Source organism: Rhipicephalus microplus, unplaced genomic scaffold (assembly GCF_043290135.1).
Source record: "Rhipicephalus microplus isolate Deutch F79 unplaced genomic scaffold, USDA_Rmic scaffold_17, whole genome shotgun sequence".
NCBI lineage: Eukaryota > Metazoa > Arthropoda > Arachnida > Ixodida > Ixodidae > Rhipicephalus > Rhipicephalus microplus.
The window spans coordinates 13,170,702-13,196,347 of NW_027464590.1; the positions used below are offsets into that span (position 1 = coordinate 13,170,702).

General features: G+C 43.9%; 1 long non-coding RNA gene across 1 annotated transcript in view; it reads right to left on the bottom strand.

Annotated features, from left to right (window-relative positions):
* The window catches only part of LOC142785039 (uncharacterized), a 31,072-nt gene extending 6,076 nt beyond the window's left edge, over positions 1-24,996 (bottom strand). The window contains exon 1 of the long non-coding RNA XR_012888830.1: positions 24,822-24,996. This is a non-coding gene — a long non-coding RNA (uncharacterized LOC142785039). The remainder of the gene's footprint in view (positions 1-24,821) is intronic.
* Positions 24,997-25,646: the final 650 nt, after the last annotated feature.

Sequence of the window (25,646 nt, forward strand, 5' to 3'; positions counted from 1 at the left end):
ATATTTTGACTGTATTTCCAAGCAGACGCGTGGTTGTGTGGTAGAACATCTACTTACCACGCGATTATCCTGATTTCGATCCTCACTTGGACTCGGAAATAGTTACTACTGATTCTAATTGCATCTTTCTTGACCTTTCGGTCATGGACAAAATTATGCTTTTCGCTCACGAGAATTGACACCTATGCCTACGCTGACGTCAACACCACCAATGCCGACACTGACGCCGAGCCGACGCCGGAATTTCAGCGAAACGAGCTCTTTAACGGCATCCCCTTAATAACACTTTAGAGCTAAAGCTTTGATGAGATCACAACAGGGGTCATGTGCACCGTTGTGGTTCGCTGCTGCCGCCGGTGCCCGAAACCAGTATCGCTCGAAATAAAACAAAATAAAACTTAGCAACTAAAAATCGCCGACACAATTGTTTTCCAACACGGATCTCCTGTGTGCAAGCTCAGTAATATACTACAGAGCCACGCTACTGCTTGGCGCTCTGTAGCAAAAAGGCCTTAGGCAGGCTGGATATGGGAGAAAGAATCGCGTTAATATTTTAATAACGCGTTTTGAAGAGCAAATGAACTATTAGGTGTCACACAATGCGAATTAAGCTATAGAGTGGGTCATGTAATGCTCTAAACCATTACAAAAGCTTGTACTTGTTCACCTGTTAGCTGTGGGGCATACCCACTGTGAGGTATTGTGGAAATTAGAAATAGTAGAGTAGAGCCTTGGACGGTGGCACACAGCCACGCTGGCTGATTGGCCAAGAACCAGGTAATTTTGAAGAAAATTCTTAATTATTATTTTATATGTCGTGTAGTTAAAGACGAAAAACTGATAACGTAACAAAATGTCAAATACTAAGAATATTTTAGTAAAAACATAGATAGTAACTCGGAGCTGCGTAATTGAAAAAATATTAATTATGAATCAAAAATGCAATGTAGAAAATAGTAGTATTAGTTCGCTCTACAATCTACATCTCTTTGAACATTTAATAAACCCTTCAAGGCATCGGCTACATTCTTGTCATTGTGGCCAAGGGACAAAATCCCGAACAAGAGCACACTTGTTACACTTAGATCTAGCCTAAAGAGTCGGCAAACGGCAGCTAAGGTACCCTCCCGCAACGTACAGTATCTGTTACAGAAAATGAGATAACATTCTGCTGCCTCATCTGCTCCACGAAAAGAACAGTTAGGCGAAGCTCCCAGACGAGCTCTCTGGAAATGAAAATAGAGATATGGAGACTGGCTTCTGTCATATTTCTTCATCATCGTCAGCCAGAGCATAAAAAATTGCACAAAATTTCCTGCAATTGTCCAGCGCGTACCACGCTTCTCCGTAGAATGACGAAGAATGGCATATTGAATGTCTGCCTACTACACCATGATTTATAGCGTAGTGGGTACCCTGCAAGTGCGCCTGCAGCAGATTCCCAAACAGTGTTAAAAAAGCCCGCAGCTTTCATTTTGACAGCGCTGCACGTTCCACGCAGGCCAGGAGGTTTAATAGGCAACGTTGTATTGGGTTCATCTTTCTACGTATGTTGTGAAAAATGTATTTTCATCAACGCCATAAACCCACCTGGAGCATATGTATAGCTGAACTGGCCACATATTGCGCAATGAATCCGCTTTCAGAACAGCAAAAGCTTAAGGCAATCCAGCAGAAACTGTCTTAAAACGATGATTCGATCAGGGAGATGAACAATGGACTAACTAAAAGGGAAAAAGACGGTGAATCAGTATTGGGCATAAAAACGCAATTGGATAATATCAGTAAGCTTTCAGACCAAAATGCACAAGATGTCACTGCAATCATGACCAAACTGGATGACGTTGAAGACCGAGCACGTTGATCGAACCTTGTTCTTTTTGGTTTGAAAGATCGCGAGCGTGAAACTTGGGCCAAATCAGAAGCCTCTGTGCTCCAATTCTGTAGCAAAAAATTAGAAATCAGTCTTGACGCAATGGAAATAGAAAGGGCTCATCGTTTAGATAAATATAATGCTAACAAAAACCGACCAGTTATCATTAAATTTGCACACTTTAAGGTTAGGGAGAACGTACTGTCGAGTGGGCGCAAGCTAAAAGGTTCGAACTATCGCATATCGGAGGACTATCCACCTAACACACTTAAAGCCAGAAAACTTCTCGGTGAGTTTGGAAGGGCACAGCAGCAACCTTACTAACTCCGTCATGATAAGCTTATCATTGGCAAAACTTTCATTTACGATCATAAGACTAACAAAGTCGTTCTGCGCCCGTTAAACACATAGGCCCCAGCCGTACTATTCTAACCAGGAAATCATTCTCCTTTTTTTATACTAACATTAGAAGCATTATTCCGAAAGTTGATGGCTTACAAAATCTAATTAGCTCTTCAGAGTCAGATTTGTTCGTAATAACCGAAACTTGGCTTAACCTTTCAATAGCAGACTCAGAGCTGCTACAATATTTTCCGGACTTCAACATTTTTCGACGTGACCGCACTAACAAACGTGGAGGTGGAGTGCTGATAGGCAGTCATAAAAGCCTCCAATGTACAGAAATTCGTGTGTCCTCATGCTTAGAAATCATTTTCATTCTCTGCAATGCTTCTTATCCCCCCATGATAATTGGAGTTTGTTACCGCCCTCCCGGTCTTGACCCCTTTTTGTACCGAATTTCAACGTGGCTATTCACTCTGTAACTAAAACTTTCCGTCATTATTCGATACTTCTCTTCGGGGATTTTAATTTTTCAGCAATTTCGTGGAATAATCTGGCAAGCACAGCCGCCAAACACGGTCCTGAAAGCTGTTTCGTCAACTCATGCCTAAAATTTGGAATAACGCAACTCGTCACTGAACCCACACGTCAAAATTCTACCTCCTCCAACACTTTAGATCTTATCCTCACTTCCAAGCCTGACATGGTTTCCAAGATGACGTTCTTACCTGGCTTAAGTGACCATTCAGTGATTCATGGTACCTACCTCTGCCAACTAACACGCTCGTCTTAAATAACAAAAACGATAACTTTGTATAACAAAGGAAACTATTCCGCCCAAAACAATGAATTTGCAGAATTCGCTAGTTGCTTGATAGCCGATTTTTCGCAGCGCTCTGTCGAGACTAATTGGTTGCTTTTCAAAAATAAAATCTATGATTTGTTCATAAAATACTTGCCCACCATTACCGTCACCGAAAAAAAGACGCCCCCATGGTTCACAGCTACACTAAAACAACTCAATAATAAAAAGAAAAGACTTTTTAGCTGAGCAATACGATCTAATAACATTTCTGTATGGAACAACTACTACGCTGCGGAAAAAGCATTCAGCACGCATGCTATGAAAGAAAAACGTTCTTTTTACTCACAGACTTTGCTGGCCATGCTGACCAATAACCCGAAGAAATTTTGGAGCGTTATCAACCCTCAAAATTCCCAACCACCGGCACTGTTTGATAATCATAACCTTCCGATCCCCGACGATGAAGCCGCCGAACAACTTAATCACTTTTTCTCTTCCATGTTCACTATCGAACCTAACGGCAACTTACTTTCATTCCATCCTCGTGATTACGACATGATGCCGGACATCACGTTTTCTCAACAGGGCATTGCTAAATTAATCGACTCATTAAAGCCTACATCTTCTTGTGGCGCCGATGGCATCAACGCTAAAATGTTAAAAAACACACAACCCACTGTCAGTGTGATATTATGCCATATTTTTCAGCAATCACTGTCTTCAGGAGTAGTGTGGAAGACTGGAAAGTGAGTAAGATTGTTCCAGTCCCTAAAAAGGGCCCTCCATCCAAGCCTAGCAGCTATCGTCCCATCTCGCTCACTGGCATTTGCTATAAACTAATGGAACATGTGATCTACTCTAACACCGTCAAGTTCGTAAACCGCCACAACTTCTTTCATTATAGTCAACATGGGTTTCACTCAGGATTATCCTGCGACGCACAACTTGCTTCATTCTACAATGACATCAGTTTTAGCGTTGACCTAAATATACCCACCGATGCCCTCTTTTTTTACTTTGAAAAACCATTTGACAAAGTTCCGCATCAACGGCTACTCGTCAAACTTTCGTGCCTAAACATTATTACATCGACGTTCAACTGGATTCGTAGTTTTCTGACTAATCAGCAACAATTTGTGTACGCTAACAAAAATTCATCTAATCATCTTCCCGTAATTTCTGGCGTCCCACAGGGCACAGTACTCGGACCCCAACTTTTCTTAATTTATATAAATGACCTCCCAGCTAACATTTCATCAAATATTCGCCTGTTTGCTGATGATTGCGTCGTGTACCGTCCAATAAAATACCCTACCGATATTGCTATACCTCAAAACAACCTTAACCTTATTGAATCCTAGTGTAACGCAGGTCGCGGGTTCGAATCCCGACTGCGGTGGCTGCATTTCCGATGGAGGCGGAAATGTTGTAGGCCCGTGTGCTCAGATTTGGGTGCACCTTAAAGAACCCCAGGTGGTCTAAAATTCCGGAGCCCTCCACTACGGCGTCTCTCATAATCATATGGTGGTTTTGGGACGTTAAACCCCACATATCAATCAATCAATCAATCTTAGTGTAACGACTGGCTAATGTCTTTAAACGTAAATAAGACATCGCTAATTTCATTTCATCGTAGGCAACATTATCAGCAAGCGACTTACACCATTTTGGGCTCTACAATCTTAACAGCAGAATCCTATAAATACCTCGGTGTAACATTCTCAAGCAACCTCACCTGGTCCACTCACGTTAACAACATAGCATCCTCCGCTAATCGTGCGCTGGGTTTACTTTGTAGGAATATAAAACTTGCTCCCTCATCAGTGAAGTTGTTGGCTTACACCACATTTGTTCGCCCTAAATTGGAGTACGCATGCTCGGTTAGGGACCCTCATCAATCTAATCTATCTAACCTTCTCGAATCTGTACAAAATCGCGCAGCCCGGTTCATCTACTCTGTGTACTCTTATCATTCCAGCGTTTCCGAACTTAAAACTCGTGGCCACCTCAACAACCTAGAATCACGTCGTCATATATCTCGGCTCTGTCTTTTTCACAAATTTTATCACGCTCCTTTCAACGTTCCAGCCATCTTGCCTGCTCATCGATTATCCAGCCGTACAAACCATCCCCGAGCCGTGTATCCACCACCAGCACAAAATACTGCCCACCTTCGCTCCTTTTTTGTTGCAACCGCCCGGGACTTGAACAACTTGCCTGCCTTCGCCATGCACCACTCCGACCCACATGTATTCAAGACCGTGATTGAATCGTTAATATGTTGCTAATTATGCCCATCCCTCATGTAATACCCCGACTGCGGCCTTTGAGGTATACTAAATAAATAAATAAATAAATAAATAGAAGCGTCATTGAGCAAGAAATGGTACTATCATTCAATTGCATGCCTTCATTAATACCCAACCATTCATAACTTAGCAGGGACGCATCACGTTGTAAACTTTTTCCTTACGTACATCTTCACATATATTCTTCCACGTTGACAGGACCAACTACTACGTCAAAGGGCGGCAAGTGCGTGGCTACTACCACTTGGTCAACGTCCTCCTGCACTGCACATGCTCAGTGCTGGTGGCTGTCGTCACGCACCGTGTGATGAGGATATCTGCCGTCCATGCGTTCTCTCCACGATGCTATCACCGCTCATCCAGTACACACGCAGGCTGTGAGTGTTTGTGCTAAACTTGGAGAATTTAGCCGGTTCTAATTCCTTCTGAGCGGTGTGGCGGCTTGGCGACGACACAGCGCTCGTGTCTTTCGTGTCCTTCTTGTGTTTGTGTCGTCGTTTTGTTCTCGCGCTAGAACTATCGTCCTTCTGAGCGTCGCTTATTTCGAGTGATTACGTTAGTTCATATACTGTGTTACAATAGCCACTTGCGTTGTCTCATCACCGTAACAGATGAAAAAAGCTGTCAAACAAGACCTAATGTTCATTAGTAGATGAAGGCTGCGAGAGAAGGATATTTTCAAACAGGGGCTGTTGTACGAGCCACTCTTTGGACGAGTGCTCTTTTCTTGAAGAAGACCGGGAGACCTGTCTAAACGTTCACTGTTGCAGCTCCCTATTTCCATGAATATCCATCTTTTTGCTTATTGCATATGACTAAGAACCTACGATAATAAGCAAAAGCAGTGCCTATGACTACAATCAGCCCGAATCGACATGTCGAAGTCTCTAAAGAAACATTCATTATGATTTAAACCACTGCCGTTGCTCTGCGAGACAAATCTATGGCTGTGTTCCAATACTTAGGCACACGTAGACAGTCTACGCACACTGCTTAGAAGACAGCTCCGAGCCCATGCTGTCCGAGAATCAGAACACGTTTGGACAGCTTTTACACGACGAGGTCCCACCTCACGTCGAGAAAAGAAATCCAAAATGAAGAAACGTAATAGCTTTGTTTTTTGGTTTATTTTGTGTTGAATTCTAAAAAAAAATAAACGTTACTCACATTGAGCGTCTAAAGAGGCGTCTGTTTGTGTGCAGACGATCATTCCGGCGAAATCTAATCTATCTGATCGATTTGCTGAGCCGCCATCTTGTTTAGACAGCAAAGTAGCTTGCATCGTATTTGTCTACGATGCGGTTTTCTCGGAGGTGTCTACTTTGCCAGCTACGTGAGAATGGGAATGGGACTTAAGATGGCCGCCGTCAATTTAGCTGTCTATTTAGCCATCTACGGTGAGTATTGGAACACAGCCTATATTGCCCGGTTGATTTGGTAGAAATTTTAATGGGACTGTGAGCCATATCTACAGAGAAGTGTTTTTATTTAAGCGATCAATGGTCAACCTCCACGTCTCTGACGCGCACTCAACTGTTGTATGATTAGGTTAATGCAATTGGCTACTTTTCTTTGTCTTAAGTGGTACCAATTGATTGTGGCATATCACAATTAATGTCAGTAAACGCAAAAAAGAAACTGGCGTGCTTCCTCTATTAGGAACACTCCCTATATTCTTTCACGCCGTGCCCACGTAGACAATACGGCACTGCGGCAGTTCCTATGCATGCCGGTTACCTCGGATATTTTTTTCTCGAGTTATGCAAAAATGAGGTACCTGATAGGTATTCGTGTTAAAACGACTAGACGTGCAAACGGGAAAACGAAAAACACTACGGAGTTTGTTATGTATTGACGTCTCTCCTGTATGCGTGTTCGCATACAGGAGAGACGTCAATTTCGCATACAGGAGAGACGTCTTTTTAGCATCTTCCTCTCGCGCTAGGCTAAACGCACGATTCATCTTCAATATTCAAGTAATCAAAGTCATAAAACTTACAAACCAATCAGGCAAGAGGTTGAACATTATGACAGCCAGACGCCCTTACCACACCCTGAATAGTTCCATTTCTCATCCTGCCGCAGGTGTCGAGAATAGTGGGCCGTGCTGAAGTGCTGTGGTGCTTCTTCTTTCTGCTATCTTTCCTTTGCTACTACTGGTAAGGCAGCACGTAAGCTTGCAGTAATTGAGTACCTATGCGAATGATAATTTTTCGCATGGGGACCTAGGAGGATACATAAAAATTGCTGGAGTGGAAGCCGCCTATGCGCCGCTACGGGAGAGAGTGAAGCCGCGCTGAGCGTGCGGCGGCCATGTTGCCAGTGGCAGAAAAGAGCCGAGCGCTTCAAATTTATGCTTCATCGCACTGCGGGTGAGTGACTCGTGTGTTTATTGAGCTATGAAAACAAGTAATTCTGGTTGTAAATGTTTATTGCGACTTGTACGCAGCCAAGTGGCATGTAGAGAACTCAATTAAAGTGCATATGCATTAAATAGCGATGCCTAAAGCAAACACATCTTTGAAAACATAGGTGCCCTTCTGGTGGTTGAAAATTATTGCCCTTGTCAAAAGTGGTCCCACCTTACTTTTGACCAATTTTCGTTTTTTTTTTCCTTCGTCATGTGTTGTATCCTCACTTTTACGTATTGTTCGGCGATTTGCCTGCACAAACTGTAAACCTGATTATCAAGCGTATCAAAGTCTAGGACGTGTTGCTCTAGTTTATGGAACTAGTTTTTCTCGGAGGAAGCTCATAGAACTTTCAGGATGAGGTGTTTTGCTCATGACTTCACCGTTGTGATGGAATCACATTCAGCCTGTAGCCGCCTCAGACCTCGACTTCTTTACAAAGGCTAATGACATCTCGCGACGGTGAAACAAGACCACCTCGCCTCTTACATTTAATTAAAGGTGTCAGCTCGTCTGAGTGCATGGCTGCTATGCACTCTTCACAGGTAGTTGCAGTTCGACCTGTCGAACAATGAAGCCTGCTATGTATGGCGCCACGGAACCGACAAAAACAGAAAAGCTTTCGGGCTAGTCAATGCGATGCGTATTATCGTGATCATCGGGCTGCAGGACTGGGGCCTTGCGCATGTCAGTGAGATTGCTTGTTGGATCTACCATCACTGCAGGAGTCGTTGCATTCAATACGGAGAGAACATCTTGGGAGCAGTGTCCAGAACTTGAAGACGTGACTTCCGTCTGAACCAATAGACGCTTGTATGCAGCCATAAACTGCGAAGCTGTTGGGTTGTTGTTATGGCCGCATCATCCACGTATTGATTGAAAGAAGTTTTCGGCATAGTTTTGACAGAGTTTGTGTGTCAGTAAGTATTTCAGCTGATCCTGGCTGACAAATCTGTCAAACATTCTTTCCGTGCTTGCCATGCGTATCCAAAAACCAATGAATCCGTTTTTTTTTTTCAGTCCTTCTTTCACTGCCGGATCTCTCAGCCCATTTATGTACGCTCGAGTCTCCGCAAAAAAACGACTTCCAGAATGCTTCGTTCCCCTGCCAAAGGGGCGCTTTGTACGACCTTGCCAGCGGGTTCCTGGAGTTTAAAATGTCAAACAACCGATCAAAAGTTTTAATAAACGTAGATCCTGTGCTGGCACCCTTGAATTGCGGCAGCTTTAGCTTTCGTTCGCAGAAGTCCAAAGCGTCGGCAATTGAGGCACTCGATCAGTTGTACAGCATATCATACCTTCATTTTCTTGCTTTTCTCATTGGACGTGGACTTTCGTAAGTTTGTTTCCGAGCCACAACCCTTCTTCACGTTGAAGTGCCTTCAATGCCACTTCATAACCCCCTTTCACATGCTTCCCTTCAATGTCAAAGAGGTGGTCAAAGCACTCTGGCGCGAAGTGCACAGAGCAAAGTGATCTCAGTCTTTCGCATTCTACTTCTCACGGCGAACGGCCCACTCCCAAAGGCTCCGCGTTACGGGATCTTTAGGAAACCTGTAAAACAAATCCGGACTGTTACGTTTTGCACGCTTAGATCGCGTCAGCAATAGCTGCCTTTAGTAACGAGCGCGGAATGGCTGTGTCGAAGCTGTTTTCATGTACGTACAGGTGGAATGTGAGGCCACAACCTTTTTTCAGCCTGTTGGCACATCCGTAAACGACGCAAGAGGCAACCTTTGTAAACCATTTGTTTTTACATGCCGACAAGGTGAAACAAGAACGGACGAAATCAGTAGCTCGCGATGGCGCTGAGCACACTTTTTGCCACTGGCAAGATGGCGGCGGCTGGCTTCACTCGCACAGCGCTCCTTCCACTCCAGCAAGTTTTATGTATCCTCTTTGATGGGGACACATACTGTGATCTCGAACTGTGCTATGCTATCACTTAAGCGTTATAATAATACCACAAAAAATATAACATCCAACTTTTTACCTGCAGTGAAAGTTAGTATTATTTTTGAAAGTGAAAATTTCTTTTGTATATCTAATGTTCAGTTCGATCATTCTTGTTTTTTCTTGTTATATTGCATATAACCTGCCATGAAAATCATTTCTCCAGCTCTTATGCAGGTGATTTGCACCGAGTCAAACCATGGCACTACTCATCGTCACACGATTTAACCTATACTTCAAATATCCGGCAGGATGCCTAAAATGATAACAACAAAACCTGGAACTTTTGCTCAGCAAACATTAGCTAGGGTAAAATACAAATTAAATCATGACACAGTGTGGCCAATGATCAAAGCGGATCGATTGATCAGCTAAGGGTAACGCCGTATGACTCCCAAGTTCTTCAAAATACAATCAACACTGTTTTTCATAGAAGTTACTTTTGGAAGAAAATTATATGATTCATCTATCAATTTGAGAACATTTTGCGTCCTCCTACAATCCTTGTTTGTATTCTCGGTTTCAGATATTTGTTACATATTTTCGTGAAAACCGTTATCCAGACGACTTAACTTTTAAGAGTATTAAGTGAAAAGGCGAGTTGAATTGCCTTTCTGAAAAAAGCCATGATGCCATATTTTCTATATAACAAGTTGAGGGAATTTTTTCGCGGCCGTAAAAAAGCATTGCGAACTATCGGGCTTCGAACTTTTCTGTGTGGGATTTGGACATCTTTTTTTAAATAACCCCTGAGGTGAGACCTTAGCAGCCCGTTTGCCATCACGTGCGCTGTCGAAATAAAAATGGTGATTTCAAGCACGCAGTTCAATTGATCATCAAATAATGACTTACCTTCGGCATACTTTCAAGCTATTATATAAGCGAAGTAGGAAGTAAAAAAAAACGCGTTTTTGATGCGGGTAAAGTTTAATTACTTTCAACTGATAAAAAAACAGCGCCACTTTTTTTTCTCGACTTTGCGAAGAAGCCTGCGCGGGAGCTCCTGTGCAGTCGTTCATTACCAACAGCTATTGCTACTTTGGCATTCTTTTCACAAAAGCAGCATTCTCCGTTATCACTTCATAAGGCGCAATTGCATGTTAATCCTGCTGAATGTAGACCGTTGCCCCTTCTTTCAAGCATAAGCGTGGTGTGGTGCATCATCCAAGAGGGCTCGCTTTATGCGAAAAATAGAGTTGCCTGTTTCTACCCCCCCCCCCCCCCTCAAAAAAAGTAGCCATGACTAACGTCGTGATATTCATGGTTCCTTACAAAAATAAAGTTTATCATTAGAGGATAACGCATTTCGAATAAGCGTCTGGCATGCAAAGTTGCTCCGTTGTCCCAAAAAGTTCTTGTGAAAGCTTGCGTCTATACAGGGTGCTCTGTAAAAAAGAATGCTAATACTTTTGTCGCCAACAGATATAATTCGACAGAGTTCAAGGCAATTGAGAGTTGTATGTTCGAATACCTAATATTGTTTTTTTTTTCACAGACGCAGTTGCCAACTCTCCACTGATTGCCGAGAAAGTCACGGAAGGTCAAAATGGCTCGCAGCCTATGGTCTACTTTCCGTGTATGCGCTGCTATCCAAGGAAAAAGGCATCACCGTACTGCCGCTATGTATGGTTCTCAAAATACGGACACAAGTATTTGATTCAATGCCACTGAACTTCAGGGGCAATGTCATAAAGCTCACAAGCGAAGGTGGTAAGTTCCTTCTGTGCTCCTCGGAATTTGAAAAAAGTTCCGTTTATTGTGTTCTGTCAGCATGGAACACACGCTGCAAAGTCATGACCTGTTCAAACAATTTTCGGTAATCAAGCGTAAACGCTTAATTACGGTTTTGGAAGCTTCAGACCACTAGGTATATTTCGTTCAAAGTTACTTGATGAACTCGGGTCTTCACACGGACTCTAAGGTCTCAGTGCTGGTTAACTTAAAAAAATCGATGTGGATAAAATAATTTTGAATCAGCCTAGAGTTCTGGACGGAGCTGGGTATAATGGACTGAATTAAAGAGCTCTTCAGACTGCGTACCTATGCTTAGAAAAGGGTAATACAAGGTGAGAACAGCGTAAATTCTCTTCTTGCTATGACTGAAAAGTTGTTTTATACAGCCCTATAACACAAGTTTATAATAAAGTTTTCAGTACCATTCTGGCACCGTTGAATAAAAATATGCCAGTGTGAGACAAGAGAAGCCATGCTAATAAACGAATTTAAACCGGAAATTATCGTAACCGCTGGCCTTTAAAAAATTTGGTTGAAGCGAAACATGTACACGTCATTCAGTTTTTATTTGTGTAGGTGTGGAACGCATGCATCTGCGATTTAGAATAAGAGCATGAAACACCTGAAAAATGAAGTGTATAAAACTTACAGGCCAATCTGCGGCCACTGCGTGCAAGGCATGACCTGCCGGTGCATCACAGATCGCGAAATTGTCGTCCTAGTGGCATTGGTAAGTGCATCATTGCTTCTAGTTTACCTGAATTAAGAGCACCACTGGAAAAGGCGCACAGATTCACAAAACGAAGTCACCGAGGATTACGATACTGCCAAATACGAATTCTGCGCGCAGCTGGTTCTATGCTTTGATTTTGTGATAAGTTGAAGCGAGACTACCTCGCTAAGTGGGAGACCATGGAAGGCGGCGTGTGGGCGCGTTCCACAACAGCCGCCACAAACAGGCATCCGTTCATTCAGTGCTTAAGAAAGTCGTTCTAAGTGGTTCTAAGAGAGAAAGGGAGAAAAAAGTGAGCCCCGTAACTGTCTGCTTCAGGGGGCAACACCTCAACAGTAGCTCACAAGGGATGGGGGGAGGAGGGATTAAAAGGATAGGAATAAAGGTGTAGAGAGAGAGAAAGACAGATAAGGTAAGCCAGAGAGCGACGACACATGGAGGGGATAGGAGAGATAGGAAAGTTGAAAACATGGTCACAGGAGTCCAAGGACGGGGCACCACTTGCGAGAGCTCTTGTCGGCGTCAGGAGATGGCGTAGGGCAAGTCCGGTAGGTCAGAGCTGCGCTGTCATCGAAGGTCGGCGTCAGGAGATGACGTAGGGCGAGCCCAACGGCCAGAGCTACGCTGACGTTGGAGATCGCGAGGGCACAACCGGTCGGCACAGAATCCAGTGAGCGAGATGTGTCGCACGCTCTCGAAGTGACTTTGAAAAGAGGAAAAATGAAGAAATAAGCGCTGTTCCGTTACTGCCTCTCTCAATGAAGGCACCTCCATGGTTAAGCGCCGGGAATAGGGGAATTGGAATTAGAGAGACAGAAGAAAGGTGTAAGTAGTGAAAGGCATTCGATCTCTCGTTCATTTCCATATATGGTATGGCTAGACGTCTTCGCCGGGTGCCTTGGTGATGACGTGATCGGCGACCACACGATGGCGCGCCCTACTGTGGCGCCGTGGGTGGGGGATGTGGAACCTGTCATTTCGCGAATCTCCTTCCCGCCTCCTCGCTGTCTTCTCACTAACACCATCTGTTATCCTCCGCTGCACTGCACACTCGCTCTCTTTCGAACTCGATCACACAGCTGGTTACGCCGACGCCCCTCAACGCAGCGAAGGGCGTAAGAGCGGCGTTCGAAAGAAAAGTCTCATTCGAAGAGTTCAGTGTTCGAATGTGAGTCGCGTGATTCAAATTCCTTTTGTGCCCATAAGTGATCGCTAATAATGAAAACCCTCGGGCTTGAAACTTTAAAAATGGAAACGCATTACCTCTTTTTAGAGCTCAGAGATCGAAAGAAGTGGTACCATTTATATTTGGATAGAGGCTTGTTCGAAAAATACCCCCGTATGTTTCCTATGTCGGGTTTATGTGCACGTATTTCTATGCCTACACCAGAGTTTTGGGCCAGAATCAAATGCCACAACTGTATTTGCGTATAAACACGCACGCACACACACACACACACACGCACACACGCACATGCATACATACATACATACATACATACATACATACATACATACATACATACATACATACATACATACATACATACATACATACATACATACATACATACATACATACATACATACATACATACATACATACATACATATATACAAATTACACGCACGCATGCACGCACGCACACACACACACATACATAGTGATAAAGAGAGAGATGATATAGTTGAGAAAACCCTTTCAGTCGTTCTGGTTTTGCAAGGTAGACGTAGACGACACTATGGGGAGAGGGCTTTCGAAGCTTGAAGCTTGCATTGTATGGCTTCAAGTACCATTGGAAGGGAAAACACCTCTGTCTAACCAGCACTTGGTACAAGTGCACATTTCTGGATTTGTGTGCCCCTCTGGACTGTACGCTGCATTGTAACTAACAGTCCAGTATAAATATAAATGTTGGCACTTTAGAAGTTATGCCGTGAAGTGACCTTACATTTTTGAAAGTGAATGCAGACCCTGAATAGCATGTTTATTTAGTGGTTAGTTATGTACCTACAAACATTTTCTATTTCGATTGCACTGTACATTTGAAGCCAACTTAACACTTCTTTAAGTTGAGATCCGGCTTCGAGATATGGCGCATACCAAATTAAGCCAACAATATCATGCTTGCCGGTAGACTATGTTTTAAAGAAAGACTCTTACACAGAGGTTCGAACTGCCGGACTGAAAAATTGGCTTCCCCTCTCAATGCTCTTAATTAAAACAGCAAGCATACTAAGTACGACGTTCAAGTTGGAAATGAGGCTACAATACGCGTGGGTAGTGTCATTAAATCAGTTAATTATGAAGCACCACTTCAGGAATGTGTCCCTCACTTCAATCGAAATTTACAACCTACACTCTAAGTCAAAAATGGTCAAAATGGGAGCCACGGCTGTTTTTAGTCCTTTAGACCAACTGTTACTCCCCGAAAAGGCCAAGTGAAACAAGATGGCCGACTTGATCGAAAACGGGGGAGCAACTGATTGAAGTTTTTTAAGGGAGGAACGGAAGGATGAACCACTGTAAATGCTCTCGTCACGCAACGGTTATTCCCATGAAGGACACCGCACACAAATATGCATGTCGCCCACATTGATATTCATGGGCCAGATTATTTTTTGTTCTGTGTACCAAACTTCACCAAACCAAAGCAGTGGTTCATTTTAGCATCCGCACATAATAAAATAGCAGCGCTGGCTGAACACAGAAGGCCTGAGAATACAGCTACCGCTAGTTCCTAACACACGCCGCGGCAGCATGGAGAGTTGGCACGTCAAAGCTCACCAAACGCCGAAACACGTGCGAAACAAGGATGTAAATAAAAAAAAGCCTAGACACACCGTTCGTCTGCTAGGGAAGGGCGTCAAAGCCGATCAAGCACCAAAACACGTGCCAAAGAACCTCCCCCTCCCCCCCGCCAAAAATATCGGAGAAAAAAAACAAAAAAAAACAGACCCAAACGCACTTTTCATCAGCCGTAAAACTTAGTAGCACGCTTCAACGTGTAGTTTGAGGGCACAATGACAAATCTGCGCCCGCACGACAGGTGTGGCGCTATTATAGCAATAGATGTAATTTACAAAGTGATCCTAATTCAATGTTTATGTGTACTAGCAATAAATAAAAATTAAAATCAATTTTTATAAATCAATATAAGTTTTAGTATACGTAAGTTTTTTATAAGTGTATTATGAGAACACACTAAAATCATTGCGCTGACGCCTGTGTTGCCACTGTTCGACGTTTTTTTTTTCGGCGCAACTAGGTTCGCGTTCGCACACTCATATTCATATGGTTTGTGGTCGGCGAGCACTTGGACATGCGAGCTTGTGTGCTATGTTTTGATCGTGCTATGTTTTGATTGTATGTGTCGCAGATTTGCGTTTCTACCTGATTGTGGTGAAGATTAGTGTATATTTATATGTAAATTACCATTTTCGTCTAAAATAACAGAGTTTGACATCGAACTGGAAAAATTACGAGCTATACGAAGGCGTGCTGAACGACGATACAGACGCACAAGATCAATTTACGATCTGAGGGAAGCAAGGCGGCTCCAGAAAAAGATTCAACGACGCATTTAGAAGCTGGAGAGCGAACGCTGGAAAGCATTCTGCGAATCTCTAGCCCCTCATAAGCCGCTGTCTTATATCTGGAGAATAGTTCGTGGTCTTCGCTCCTCTCCGAAACAACAGCACTTTTTAAAGCTTTAGCACTCTATCATGAAAAAACAGAACTCGAGGTGGCTGAAGAATTTTGCACGAGAGTTGCCGGGAATATTATGAACGAGAGCATCGACGCCGTGATCGTTCCTGAGACGCAATTACCAGAAATGGACATTCCATTCACCATGGAAGAACTGGAAGGTGTGTTAGTCGCTTCTAAGCGCATGTCATCGCCAGGTCCGGATGGTATTACTTATAGTGCGTTGGGACACCTTGGACAAAAAGCCAGAAAAGAACTTTTAACATGCTTCAACAACTCCTGGCTCAGTGGCAGTGTTCCCCGAGAATGGAAAATGAGTTGATTAATACCACTTTTGAAATCGGGAAAATCACCATTGGACTTGACAGCGTATCGCCCTATTGCCCTCGCAAGCTGCCTCGGAAAAGTGATGGAAAGAATGGTTCTATTTCGTCTCGAGTGGTACTTGGAAGGATACACCAAATACCCTTCTTGCATGGCAGGCTTTCGTCGGGGCCGCTCCTCCATTGACTGTGTCCTTGACTTATCGACATTGGTTCAACAAGAAAAAAGTCGCAAGCGCATATCAGTGGCACTCTTTCTTGACGTGAAGAGTGCATATGATAATGTAGCTCACGATGCCATCCTCACTTCTCTCGCAGCAATGGGCATTGGTGGACGAATGTTGCAATGGATAAAAGATTATATAACTGGCAGGGGTTCATTTGAAACGAACATATGAGGGTAAAACTGCTCAACATTACACCTACTGTGGAGTACCTCAGGGAGGTGTTTTGAGCCCCACATTGTTCAATGTTGCCCTGATTGGTCTGGTGAAGGTTCTGCCAAAGTCGGTGTGCCTATCCATATACGCCGATGATATTTGCCTCTGGAGTGCTGCAGTTACTCGTCCTCAGGTGCGCGCACGAATACAGCGGGCAGCAACCCTCACAACAGCCTACCTTCAGAAACAAGGCCTAAATATATCAACTGTGAAGTGCGCGTTGATGGCGTTTACACGCAAACCAATGACGCCATACCCTGTTTAGACCAACAGGCAGAGTGTCAAATATGCACGGACGCATCGTTTTCTGGGCATAATAATCGACAGAAGTCTTTCGTGGAGCCCGCATTGAGCGTACTTGAAGCAGAGACTGCTATCTATTGTGCATATAACGAAATTCTTGTGCGGGAAAGCATGGGGAACTTCTGTGGCCTCCATGCTACCGCTGTACAGGGCCCTATTTCTGGGTCTATTGCGCTACAGCTTGCCGGTACTGACTAACACTTGCAAATCGAATACTCATTCATTGGAGAGTTTGCAGGGTCAGGCACTGCGTATCTGCCTAGGACTGCCCCGATGCGCTTCTACTTATGCCACAATCATGCTTGCCAAAGACCATCCGGTCAGGACATATAGAGTTGTGGATTGCCTCAGAGCGCACATTCGACATGCTAGCCGTGTCCCCGACCACCACTTGGCCCTTCTACCTTCCGGAAGACCACGTGCTACGTTTTCAGACGTCATAGCCAAGCACCTAAACAGCATTCCATCGACATATACGCCAGCGGCGAGAATGGCATGTCCTTTGTGGTGCCTCGACCAGCCGCAAGTACGTCTAGAAATTCCGGGAATCAAAAAGAAAAGCAATCACTCCAGAGGAGCATTGAAGCAAGCAACACTGATATTATTACATGAGTTGTACTTAGACCGAACGCTGATATACACTGATGGGTCCGTCTCGTCCAGCAGCTCATCAGGTGCCACTGTAATTCCGGCTGCAGCAATGACAATCAAGTTTAAGTTGTCGCATTAGACTACATCTACGGCATCAGAGCTTGCTGCTATAAGGGCTGCTTTACAATATCTCGTTCAAGAACGTCCAGGAAAATGGGTCATATTCTGCGATTCGAAGGCAGCGCTTCAGAGTTTGCAGTCTGCCATGCGTAGGAGGAGTCATGACCAATTGGTACAAGATATAAGACATTGCCATCATGAAGCTCTAGCACGAGGGCATGATATTATAGATCAATGGCTGCCTGGACATATTGGTATTACTGGAAATCAATTACCCGATGATGCTGCCCGCTCAGCTCATGAAGAAACCCGTGTAGTCCCGATTCCTCTATCAAGGAATGATGCAGCAAGACAACTTTACCTGCTGGCTCGAGATCTCACACGCACGTTCTGGTCGTCTACCAGATTCCAAAGGTGTCAATTTTATGAACTGGATCCTTCGCTCAAGCTAAAGCTGCCATCACAACTTTCCCGCTCCGATGCGACACTGTTATGCCACCTTTGGTTGGGTGTTGCATTTACAAAGGTGTACTCCTTTCGCATTGGTATGGCGGACACTCCTACATGCGACTACTGCGGAGCTGAAGAGACCATCAAACACGTCCTGTGCAGCTGCGCTTGCTACGACACACAGCGATGCCAGCTCCGAATGGTTTTGAACCAACTTGACCCCGGACCATTTTGTGTGCAGAAGATACAAGGACCTTGTGCACCTGCCTCAGTTGCGCAGAAAGCAACTAAAGCACTGCTACTTTACCTAAAGTCAACAAACCTGAGCGACCGCCTATAGACTGTGCGTGCTCCCCGAGTGTGCTCGTGATTGTGTGTACCTTCTCATCTTTCTGCAACCTCTTTTCTCCCCTTTCTTTCTTCCTCAGTGCAGGGTAGCAAACCAGATGTGCGTCTGGTTAACCTCCCTGCCTTTCCTTGCAACTTTATCTCTCTCTATATATATATATTTAGAGAGTGCAATGTTGTTGTGGATTTAGCTGCTGGATGGAACAAACACAACGTAAACACGGCTTCAGCTATCTGCAAGCCTGTTCGCTCGTCGGACAAAGGACTGTGCATGCATCAGCGTGCAGGTGAGTGGCAATTCCAGCAACATTTACTGCTCTTACAGTGTGGTTAATTACAGTCTTGCATTGGTTGGGGCGTTTTCAATCCTAAATTCATGCTTGTTCACAGCTTGTAAAAAATGTTGCGTTCTCGAACAGCTGGCTCATTGTTTTTTCTCCAAATACATTGTTGAGTGGTTGCGCTATCAAAAGAGAAATGACTTGCTCTTTCTTATTCACCGTATCTATTGCTAGCCGTATCGGACTAAATTACCTCTATTGTTACTGCCTGCATACCCTGTTGCTTTCTCTGTCACCACTACAGTGCCAGTGTACTTTTGCAGTTAAAAGTTCCTTTCCGCAACCATACCTCTCTTGAAAAAACATCGGGGTGGGGTTTTAGCTGCCTTCATACTGGTACTTTTCTATCATTGGCTTTATGTAATGTGAACGGCTGGGTGTTGGGGCCTTGGGCCGCGTTTTTTAGAGCTATAAAGTGTATGTATATCAGTAAGTGAACAAATCATTGTCGCATCATTTCACTGGCTTCACCACGCGGTGGCACACAAATTTTTTAGGCCTGGCGTAAGGAGCCCAATATGACGACCATATTTGCTTGCCCGGCCTTCAATTCAGATAAGCGGACCCTGCCCTCCCTCCCCGCACACCTCAAAAAAAAAAAAATCTTCCCACATCACTGCGTCACTCGCTTCACATCTACGCTGAATGTATTATTTTATAAGCGCACGATCAAGAGAGCACTTTACATACGGACAGAACAATTGGAGGAGGAATGACCCAAATCTTGCAGATTACTTAAGTGATGCAAAACCTTCGCAAAACTGAACATTGTGAAAGTCAATCATGAATGCTGTAGGTTCACGTTAGTGTTATTATTCTGCATTATAAAATCTTTATGCACTGTGAAAACTTGGCAAGCCGTTGAAGTCACATTTTGACGTTAATACCAATCGACGGAAATTTCGACAACCTCAATAACGCCATTTGGTATTTGCCGCATGCAAATAACTAGGCTGATTCCCACTTGACTGTTCTTAACCAGACTTCACTGCTACCAAAGAAAACAATATTTGATGCATGTCCTTTACTACTTTTTTCAGGTGTATGACACAAATTTGGTTATACTGCAGATAATGATGCTTCCAATGATGCTAAAGTACAGAAAGCATGTGAACTTTGGTAAGTGCAGACTTTTCGTACTACCTATATGAAATCATCGCTTTTGAGGGGGAAACTGTGCATGTGTTGGCAGCGAATTATTTATTATGCCACGTGGTTACACTGGCACTGACAATTTCACATGGCTCCGCTGGCCCGCGTGTGTGCTTACACTCTCGCCGTTAAGATAAATTGTTTGTTTTCATTGCAGAGATTGCTGTTTGTACTAGAAAGCCAACTGCCAAGATTTGTTTACGCTGGTGCTACTAAAAGTACGCTTTCTTTATTTACACAGGTTTTGGCTCGCACAAAGCATAACACTTGAGCCTATATTCACAAAGCTCTCCATGCGCAGGCGTTCATAACAGCGTTTCTTGACTCGCCTTTCCCCTGTTTTCGGCAGATGTTTCGTGGGTTTGAAAGTGCCACAGCATGTTGACCTCTCCGACTCTGAACAATTCTCGTTCAAAGTTCTGCAAGAGTGGGCTTTACTTTCTTGTGCACTTCCTTGCTGTTCCAAGATCCTGAAGTGTTATGCTCTTACTAGAGGTGGCAGTGTTACTAATGTTTGTATTGCCATCACGTTGACAAGTATGCGACGTTGGCTTGGATGGTAGCACATCTCCAACAAATGTCTTTGTGGCACATGTAGAAGGCAGTACAAAATAAATAGGCAGACATGCACACCGGGCACTAACTTCTAATAATGCTTTTTTTGGAAACCACCGTGCGCTTATTCCCATTTGTCTAACGCAGTAAGCTGTTCGGCTGTGAACCAACAAGACATTGAACTAATAAAAGCTTCACATATTGTTGCGCTCAGATATATATGTATCGGCAAGCTATCTGTGACACTGTCAAACAAAGAGTCAGAATATCTGTGGATGCCTTAAGATATATTGCTTCGTTCACATATCTCGTGGCTGTGACTCGTCAACTGAGTGAACAAGTGCACCCTAGTTTCCTAAGTTTAAAGCAGTTTTTAAGGTAGCACGATCCACATTCATTTGTCTATAGTCTTGTCCAGCCGTTTGCGTCAAGTACAAGGAAATATACTGAAGATTATCATGTAGCCTCTGCAAGTAGTTGCTTTTAAGCAGGCTTTGCATGCTTCGCTTATGCCTACAGGTATTGCACAATTCAAGACGCAGCAGCGTATGATAGAATAGTAGAATCGAGAGCACCTATGTGCACTAGCTAAATATGTATTTTAGCATGAACAGACGGTACGTGTCATTTGCCACACACATAATCTCACTTAGAATGCTCATTGGTGAATGGGCTCATAGAAATGTCACTCAGCTGTGTATAAGAAACCAGTTAACTGAACCTGAGGGTATCTTTAACTGCTACAAATATGCCTTCTTGAGGTGCTGCACATTTTCTTCCAGAATATTTCTATCTGTGACATCATGTGAAGAGCGTCTACCACATCAGCATTTATATGGCTTGCCAAGTTACGTTTGGCCGAACCTACCATTTTTTTTTCACATTTCGTTTTGCAAAAGACATCCTAGAATGTAAGCGCTGCTGCAGTGTGTGAGACTCATTGTTGTGTATTGATTCTGGCATATTAAACTTCACACTTCTTTTTTTTTTGCAGCAATGAGATGCTTCACATATGCCTACGGTGACATTCTGCTGGGTTAGCCTGATGGAAACACCAGCTGTGAAACTCCAGTCCTTCAGAATTGGAGAAGTTGCCCTTTTCTCACCAATGATGACACAGACTGCCCTACGCTAGAAATTCAAGATTGTTTTTCCACTGAAGACGCAGAAAACCTTTGATATATTATGGCGCTTGTTTACTGCTGGCTGTGGCGTGGCGAAGTCTACTTCTACGTGTGCTCACACGTCGCCTAAAAAAACAATCAAGCATTTTTTTCCTTTCAATATTGTCCACTTTTTGTGTTAGAAGCACCCAAGCAGTGCTCTTCCAAGGAGCTCTCGCCAAGTGTTAAGGGTGTGACAAGCATACTCGAGATAAATAGTAATTTTACACAAGGAGTAACAGGAAGCATGTGCAGTTGGTACTCAGAGAGTAACTGCGAACATGCGGGAGGAATGGTAAAAAGTAACCGTTGGTCTTAGGGAAGCAACTGGTGGGAGTAATGGTTTGTCCGCAGGGAGCAAATGGTGGGAGTACCGGTTGGTCCACAGGGAGTAACTGGAGGGATTAACTGTTCATCCCCCGAAGGAAGAACTAAAAGGAGAGAAACGGTTCGTCCCCCTGCAGTTACTCATTTTAGGGGAGTAATGGGAGTGGCAATGCAATTGCTCCCTGAAAGGAGCAACCACCATACCCCCGTTGCTCCTTTTTGGCTTAGAGTGTACGCAGCCAAAAGAACTGACATCAAATCCGTCTTGCGAAAAAATGAAAGCGGAAGTGGCTACATAGGTATAGGTTCGCAAAAGGAACGAACTAAAAGGGCGAAGGTGTCTTCACAACGTCGACCTTGTAAATATTGCAAGAAATAATAGCATCCCGGCTTAAACGTATACACTCTATTAGACAATGACGACTCTAGCATTCAAATAAAGAAACATTGGTTTTGAATATCGCCAAGCCAATTCATATTTTGCAATAAGTATAACAATATCATGCATTGCCGCCCGTGTGCTCGGTGTGCGGCCCGAGATTGCCACTCAAAGAAATGTCTCATAGACGCATCGAGATGGCATGTTGTTACTAAAAGCTCACGTGCTGATCCACGGGCGAGTAAAGTGGGGTTCATTGCCTGCGTCAGCTGTGCCGAATAGAATTGCGACCCTTTTTAACTCTCTCACGTTGTTCTGCGGTAGACATTGCACGTCATTGTTATTCAAGGTCGTATTTCAAAATTTGAAAAGCTATCGATCAGGCGCAACCACTATCGCAACAACATCTAGCCGTTACCAAAGCACGTTCTCAACACATTTTGAATTTCTTGGCTCTCTCAGATAGAACTACAAAACAACGAAGATTGTAATTTATTCCTTCACGCACAGACTCATATGATTTTATGGGCTATTTGCACTGTGTTGTCTACACTCGCCGAAAAATGTCACTACTCGTAAAGAAGTACTGTAGAGTAATGTCTGTGAAAAAATGCCTAAGAGTTCCTTTCAACGTGGGTGGCCTACACACCTTCACAAGCAACGCATGGCGATCGATGGGCAACTCGATTTTCTACCAAGTGCAAATTGGTACATCTAGCTTCACATCGATCAGGCAGCAACGTTCTGGAGAAGGCACAAAAGAGAGCGAAGCAGTGACTGTTGTTTTTGTCCTCCTTTCCTTAATGAGTGTAGGCGCGTCCGTGATTGTTGTTTATACTCCGGCTTTTGTTTTATCGCGTGTGCCGTACATAGGCGTGCTGCATATTTACTTTTTAAAGTGGTAGTGCAGCGTCATAATATTTCAATATTCGCAGAAAACACTAAAGCTCTGGCCCCGACTCACTCGCCATCTTTTCTTGTGTGCGCTCACGTGCTATTGTTAGAGCTTTATGTTCAGAAAAGACGAATCGCGACTCGTCATATGGCGAAATACGAATGGTTTTGTCATTTTTTCTGACACTTTGAGGTCCTGTGATCACCTATTTATATTACTTTCCGCTTGTCGGCAGAAAGGAGTCACGGGGACTCTGTATAACACTACTCGAAGACGAACACCATCTTTTTTTTTCTCGCTCCCAACAGCCTTACGACTACAACTTCTGCATCTAAAGTAATTTAGCACTGCCCACGAGATCAACCCACGTCAGAGCAAGCAACGATGCCATGTAATAGATACACCACAAGTTTTAACAATCTGTGCGATGATTACGTCTTATGGTGACGTCCTCGCGTGATAAACACTTTTTCTCGTAATTCATGTTCACACCCACATCGCCAGTTAGACGTCGACGGCTAATTTTCGTGTCTGATGATGCGTTTTAGGCTTTAAAAGGGCATGTATACGTAATCGCAGTACTATTTTTACGCGTGTTGCGCAATACTGCGCATGGCTGTCACTAAGAATTGTCGGGAAACAACGAAACGGTTAATCGTTAATCCTTTCAGACAAACTATTCAGTTGAAAGAGTGGTAGTTCTTAGTATACGCACAATTTACACCTCATAAATCATGCGCCTGCGCCGAACAGCATTCAATCCACCAAGGCCCTTCATCTGATCACCGAGACTTCACCAAAGCACCAAGACCCTTCATCACATCCTGAAAGTGACAATTAATTCTTTGTTGTAGGCCCGTGTGCTCAGATTTGGGTGCACGTTAAAGAACCCCAGGTGGTCGAAATTTCCGGAGCCCTCCACTACGGCGTCTCTCATAATCAAATGGTGGTTTTGGGACGTTAAACCCCACATATCAATCAATCAACAATTAATTCTTCACCTGCAATAGTTTCATTTTGAGAAGCACGTATTTGTTTAGTACATGTATTCCTGCTACTCTTGGGTCAGCAAGAGTCTTTGTTTTTCACGAAATGAACAAGGTGATTGCAGTTTTGATTCAATAACAGTAAACAAACCAGCCAAATTCGAAAAAAGATGGAATGTGTTATATCACGCTGTTTTCTTGTGTTTTATTTCTCTCTATAGACAATATTTCTCCGGTGCTTCAGGCTATGGAATCTACAAGGAAGCTTTCCAGAATTTTGCAAGATGGACAACCCTGCGTCCTTCTCGTCGAGTCGCATAACCAGGTGACCACATAGATGAAATAGGAGTTAGAATAGCTTTACGATATCACACATTGTGCGGTTATAATGTAAGTGCTATAAAGATTTTGATATATAAACTATACTGACGCAACTCCACAGCTGTATTTCCAAAAGCAAAGTGTTTGAGATACTCGTCTACGCTTTGCTACTGGAACATAGTGGTAGTTCATTACGATAGGCAATCTTCAGTTTGCATATCAATTGCTTTAGGTGGTAAACACACAAGAAACACTTACTTTTTTAGAAGAATCTCCAAATAGGGCACGGCAGCACCTTGGCCATGCGGATCCCTAACCATTTCGTATTCCTTGCGCAGTTTCTACTCGGCCTGCTGTTCCCACCCTGCACCAGCGCTACCGGAAAGCCATTTTCGGTTAAAGCCACTCGGAATGCAACGAACAGCCAAGTGCCAGAGACAGTTGCAAGGATCGCCCTGGATAATCAACGCCATCAGCACTCGTCAACACTCACGGATTCCGGCGCATGCGCTCACCCGTGGTCACCCCTCGCGGATCAGCCTATAAGTTCGTCACCCAGGAACGCGGCGGCCATAGGGCACGGCAGCACCTTGGCCATGCGGATCCCTAACCACTTCGTATTCCTTGCGCAGGTAAGGAAACGTTTCGGTAAATGTATCCGCTCTAGTGACCGATGCCTGTTGGTGCTGCCGTGCCCCCGGCTGTGTGATCTGTTGTTTGAATGCTCATTGTTCGTGAGAAAACTGTTGTTGCTCGGCGGTGATGTAGAGACCAATCCCGGACCTGCGCTCTCTCAAATCATCAAGCAACAGAATCTAATTTCCGTAGATATTGAGGAAATTAAGGAACAGAGATTAGCGGATATTGAAAATAAACTGGACGCTCTAGGCGCACTAGAAGAAAAACTTAAAGCCTGCAACTACCAGGTTCTTTCCATGAATAGCACAATTAAAACGCTTGAGCAAAGAGTTGAGGAGCTTGAGAACCGCAGCCGTCGGTCAAACTTAATTATTTATGGCCTAGAAGAAATGAAAGACGAAACAAGCGATAAACTGGAGCAAGCAGTTAACAAAGGTATAATAG